General features: G+C 35.1%; 1 long non-coding RNA gene across 1 annotated transcript; it reads right to left on the minus strand.

The window, feature by feature from the left end:
- Nucleotides 1-1,230: 1,230 nt before the first annotated feature.
- On the minus strand, nucleotides 1,231-5,789 carry LOC137011594 (uncharacterized). The gene is made up of 4 exons (XR_010893501.1): nucleotides 5,527-5,789; nucleotides 5,185-5,219; nucleotides 4,333-4,454; nucleotides 1,231-1,806 (listed from the first exon to the last, which is right to left on the minus strand). It is a non-coding gene; the product is annotated as an uncharacterized lncRNA (long non-coding RNA).
- Nucleotides 5,790-6,219: the final 430 nt, after the last annotated feature.

The raw sequence follows: 6,219 nt of genomic DNA on the forward strand, positions 1-6,219 counted from the left end.
TGCATGTTTGGAATGCTCCTCATCTTCATGGTAAATCATTCAGAAGCTACATGATCAAAGACATCTGAAGATGTTGATAGAGGTTTAGGGTTTGCGCAGTAAAGTGTTTCGTTCCTCCCTTTTCCCAGCCGTGTGGCAGACTCCATACTTAAAAACCAATGGTGTGGATTAATCTCTACATTACACCTTGGAAGTACTGTACATCTTTAACAGGTTTTATATATATATATATATATATATATATATATATATATATATATATATATATATATACAGTATATATATATACTAAGAAATATTTTCTTACTGTAGTTTTGGGCAACCCTATATGTGTCCTGCAAAAGTATTTATCGCAAGACTTCCTAAACACAAATTATGCCACAAATTTAGCAAAATGGCATTCAGTCTCAATCCTGATATATAACTTTCACTTTTTAAGTTCCAATCAGTTCCCAAAGAATAAAGCAAAAGTCCCGCCCTGACTTAATTCTTATTGAATATTTAGTTACCGTCTCTCTCTATTTAGGTAATGTATTTAGGAAGTTATGGCAAAAATTATTTTCGAAGAAACATGTCATGCGTTTCACAAAGTCACACAAAAAATGATATATATATATATATATATATATATATATATATATATATATATATATATATATATATATATATATATATATATATATCATCTCTGTTCAGAAGGTTTAACTTCTTGATATAGTATTTCAACATTATCCAAAGTTCCAATTAGATCCAAAAATCCTGCATTCACAGCTGGTAGGAACACAGCCCCTTTTTTTCTTATTGAATATTTTCAATAAGTTCCATTTCAAAATCCATCATATTATAGAAGAATACACCTATCAGGCATAACATTATGACCACTGACAGGTGAAGTGAATAACACTGATTATCTCTTCATAACGGCACCTGTTAGTGGGTAGGATATATTAGGCAGCAAGTGAATATTTCACCCCCATATCATCCAAGATGCGCATGTCTTCATGTCTTTCTTCAGTCGAAAAGAAATTAATGTTTTTGATGAAAACATTCCAGGATTATTCTTCTCATAGTGGACTTCAATGGCCTCCAGATGGTTGAAGGTCAAAATTAGTTTTAGTGCAGCTTCAAAGGGCTTTAAATGATACTAGACAAGGAATAAGGGTCTTATCTACACTGTTAATTATTTGACTGTAAATTTACAATAAATTGCAGGTTAATAATTGCATGACTTTCACAGTAAGTTACTGTAACATTTTTACAGTAAATTATTGTGAAATGACAGCTGTATACTGTGACTTCACAGTAATTATGACATCGCATTACTGTGATTTAGCGGTAAGCTGCTGTAGAATTAATGTATTTAACTGTGAAATTACAGTTGGTGTCTATGTATTACTGTAATTTAACAGTAAGCAGCTGTAGAATTCATGTATTTAACTGTGAAATTAGTCTATCTATTACTGTAATTTAGCAGTAAGCAGCTGTAGAATTATTGTACATAACTGTGAATGTCTATCTATTACTGTGATTTAGCATAAATGAAGGACCAAACAAAACTGATAAAAACTGACATAACTTTTATTTTTTAGAAGTAAAATACAATTTAATTACATGAATAAAACACTGGGCAACAGGGATTGACACTGGGTAACAGGAACGTGTGTGTCAAAAGAGAAAGGAGGAGACAGAGAAGAGAGAGTGAGGGAGAGAGATGTAAGAAAAGACAAAAAGGTGGGAATAGAGAGGGTCGCAGGTGTCTCGCTCCTTCCATCGCAGCTGGCACCTGCATAGTGTGGGTTCTATCCACTATATACAAAAGATAAGAAAGACAAAAAGTTTAAGTTACTCTGTGGTGGACTGACTCCCTGTAAGTATGGTGCTCGCATTGTAACACTAATCCTAAAATGTCTACAATTTAAGTAATTTCAACTATTTAAAAAAAATTATGTGAATAGTACTCTTAATTAATATTAAATCAACAAACCAGGACTCTTATCACTCCTGTTACTTTTACCCAGTCCTATTATTTTTCACTTGAGTAACAGGACTGAAAGTAACATGATTGAGGTTAAAAGGTTAGTTCACCCAAAAATGAAAATTCTGTCAGTAATTACAGAGCACAAATTAAGATATTTTTTATGAAATCTGAGAGCTGGATCACTCCTCCATCGGCTTCTAAGGGTTTGAAACTTGCTGGCCCAGAAAAATGTATTAAAGATATCTTTAATATAGTCCAAGTGACTCCAGTAGCTCAATCTTAAGTTTATAAAGCGACGAGAATACTTTGTGCGTAAAAAAAAAAAAAAAAAAAAAAAAAAAACTTTATTCCACAATTCATTTCCTTCTCTGTGGGCCTTGAGTTTTTTCTTGTAGTATAACAGCGTAGCGCTTCTGTGTTATACGTCACACGTATGCTCACTATTGGCCGACGCTGGTCATGTGTGTGATGCATGTGACATATTACACAGAAGCGCTACGCTGTTATACTACATGAATTCACCCGAGGCCCAGAGAGAAGGAAAAAAATAGTGGAATAAAGTCGTTATTTTTGGGGGGTTTTGCGCACAAAAAGTATTCTCGTCACTTGCTAAACTTGTGGTTGAGCCACTGTAGTCACTTGGACTATATTAATGATGTCTTTAATACATTTTCTGGGCCAGCAAGTTTCAATCCCTTAGAAGCCTATGGAGGAGTGAGACAGCTCTCAGATTTAATCAAAAATATTTTAATTTGTGTTCCGAAGATGAACGAAGGTCTTACGGGGTTGGAACAACATGAGGGTGAGTAATTACTGACAGAATTTTCATTTTTGGGTGAACTAACCCTTTAAGTAAAAATTGCATGCTAAATTGCATAGTAAATCAACACAGTAGCAAGTAATGTAAATTTACACTTAAAAATATTGTAAAGTACTGTAAATTTGACGTTTTTTAGACGTCAAGGCATGTTAAATTCAAATAAACGTAAAAACAATTAATTTTACACATTTATTTTGCAGTCTATCTAAACTCTACATTGAATCAGGAGACACTATAGAACACATTAAAGGGATAGTTCACCCCAAAAATCTTTGGAACACAAATTAAGATATTTTAAGAAATCCAAGAGCTTTCTGTATCCTCCATGGACAGCAATTATTTTACTTTCAAGGCCAGGAAAGATTGTTAAAATAGTCCATATGTATACAGTGGTTAAACCTTAATGTTATGAAGTGACGAGAATACTTTTACTGCGCAGAAACAAAACAACACAAAATAGAATACCGACTTGATTCAACAATTTTTTTCCTTTCTGTGCCAGTATCCGATGCGTTTCACGTGATGTGTTCTCGATCATGCATGTGATTGCATTGCGCACAAAAAGTATTCTCGTCGCATCATAACATTGAGGTTGAACCACTGTAGTCATTATTATTTTAACGATGGTTTTACTACCTTTCTCGGACTTGAAAATGGTTATAACATAGTAGTCTATAGGTGGGATCAGAAAGCTCTCAGATTGCTTAAAATTTTCTTAATTTGTGTAGAACAAAATTCTTGTGTTTGGAACATCATGAGGGGATGTAATTAATGACAGATTTTTCAATTTTGGGTGAACTAACCCTTTAATAGCTTCAGTAAACTTCTTACTGCATAACTACATCTAGCTTAAAGGAACACGCCGACTTTTTGGGACTTTAGCTTATTCACCGTATCCCCCAGAGTTAGATAAGTCCATACATACCCTTCTCATCTCCTTGAGTGCCTCTGCTTGACGCACCCACCGCTAGCCTAGCTTAGCACAAAGACTGGAGGTAAACAGCTCCAGCTAGCATACTGCTCTCAATAAGTGACAAAATAACGCCAACATTTTCCTATTTACATGTTGTGATTTGTATAGTCACAGTGTGTACAAATAACAAGGTCATATGAGACAACCATCTTCTAACTGTATACATACTGGGAACTATATTCTCAGAAGGCGAAGCACTGCTACTTCCCCAAGTATATTCTGAGAATATAGTTCCCAGTATGTATACGGTTAGAAGATGGTTAGAGTCACTGTAACTATACAAATCACAACATGTAAATAGGAAAATGTTGGCGTTATTTTGTCACTTATTGGGAGCAGTATGCTAGCTGGAGCCGTTTACCTCCAGTCTTTGTGCTAAGCTAGGCTAGCGGTGGGTGCCTCAGACAGATTTACGGCAAGCACGGAGATGAGAAGGGTATGTATAGACTTATCGAATTCTGGGGATACGGGGAATAAGATAAAGTCACAAAAAGTCAGCGTGTTCCTTTAACACAGATACTGTGTTTCATTAGTCCGTTCTTAAATTGGAACACAGCTTACATTAGATTGACATCCATTCGAAGTCAATGAGCTTCCTGATAAGAGTGCAAACTTGCTGGTTCATGTGACCTCTCTGCCTCTTAGATTTTGTGCCTGTCTCTGGGTTGATGCCCAAGAAGCACCTACAAACAAAAAGACAGAAGAAACCTGTTAGTTTAATTCAAGTGTGATGAAAAAGGTGTCAGTTCCCAGTCATCACCTTAATGTAATCACATTTTACAATGCTATAACTGAACCACATAAAAAGTAATGAACAATATATACACATTAGTTAAAGATAAATGTGAAAATATAGAATCTATTAAGGACTACTCGGGTTTTTAACTTTAAAATGAACAGTGTGTAGTGTAGCTAGAAAGCTACATCACCACCCTGTAGGCTACTGGAAACTAAACTATACGGTTTGTATTTAAGTTGAATATACAAACACCATTACCAGATGACGATTAAAAGACAATAATTACAAACGTATATCCTACAGATACAAATCACTGCAATTACTTTGGACTGTCTAGTTATAACCAACATTAATGTACTGGCAAAACACAGATAAGTGCACATTGGTCTAACAGCGGGAAAACTGCCGCGCAAAACATTTATTTTGGCAGTGGAAAATTCCAGAGACAAGATAAAAAAAAATAAATAAAAAAAAAATACATGGACATGCGCACTTCATTTTTCTGTTGACCAGAAAGACAACGGTTGCTCCGTTTCACACACACAGCAGGGAAGAAAATTATAAAGTTACTAATTTTAGATTAATTTAATCCACCTTTGCCCAAATCCACAAACACCATAATTTATCTAGTTGATAATAACTGTCATAATACCCACATTAAGGCCACATCTTACCTTATAACTTTATGTATCGTCGGTCAATGTAGAAGCTGTGGTAAAAGAGAGAACGCTGTTAGAGTAACTAATATAAGCTTTAAGTAAAGCTAAAGTTAAATGTTCGACGGTGTATCTAATCAGACATCTCAGTTAACTTAATACGGTATAATTAACACTACAACCAACGTCTTTTCATTCAAATTTGCGCGCTTAAACGTCGACGCGAGTCTGCTCCAGCTAAGTTACAAAAACATGACAACAGAACCTACAACTAACGCTAATTTGGTTCATACTTTTAAATTACATGCACTATCATATAAAAAACATCAAATTGATAAAGTTTGACATTTAAACACTTACCGCTGTCTGAATCCACCGAATGGGACCACGTAGATCAGAGAGCTCTGATGACGCTCTGATGACGCTGCCGCAGTTGCCACTCAAAAAAGTCAAAAAAGACGGCATTCACAGTAGTTTCTTGTAAAAGCCCCGCGCCTGCATTATTTTCACAGTAAAAGTCTAAATACGGTATTATATTGTGAATTATCACAGTTAAAGCCTGTGAAGTGGTAATCATGTAATTAACTGTGAAATATTACAGTTATATCTTGTGAAATCCTGGAAAAATTTTACAGTGTAGCGAAAAGATCATTTGTGTTTATAACGCATATACATTTGTATTTTTTTAGAAAATGGCAGATCGTTTCGCTAGATAAGACCCTTATTCCTCGTCTGGTATCGTTTAAAGCCCTTTGAAGCTGCACAGAAACTGTAATTTTGACCTTCAACCGTTTGGTGACCATTGAAGTCCACTATAAGGAGAATAATCCTGGAAATAATTATCCTAATAATAATAATAATAATCTTTTATTTGAAAGTGGACTAAAGGATCTGATGCTAACATCTTGGAGCTAGATACCACGCCTTCAGGGGTCTAGTAGTGTCCATACCTCGACAGGTCAGGGCTGTTTTGGCAGCAAAAAATTTACTAACACAAGATTAGGAAGGTGGTCATAATGTTATGCCTGATCGGTGTATTTGGTTGCATATGGC

Source organism: Chanodichthys erythropterus, chromosome 21, assembly GCF_024489055.1.
Source record: "Chanodichthys erythropterus isolate Z2021 chromosome 21, ASM2448905v1, whole genome shotgun sequence".
Lineage (NCBI taxonomy): Eukaryota > Metazoa > Chordata > Actinopteri > Cypriniformes > Xenocyprididae > Chanodichthys > Chanodichthys erythropterus.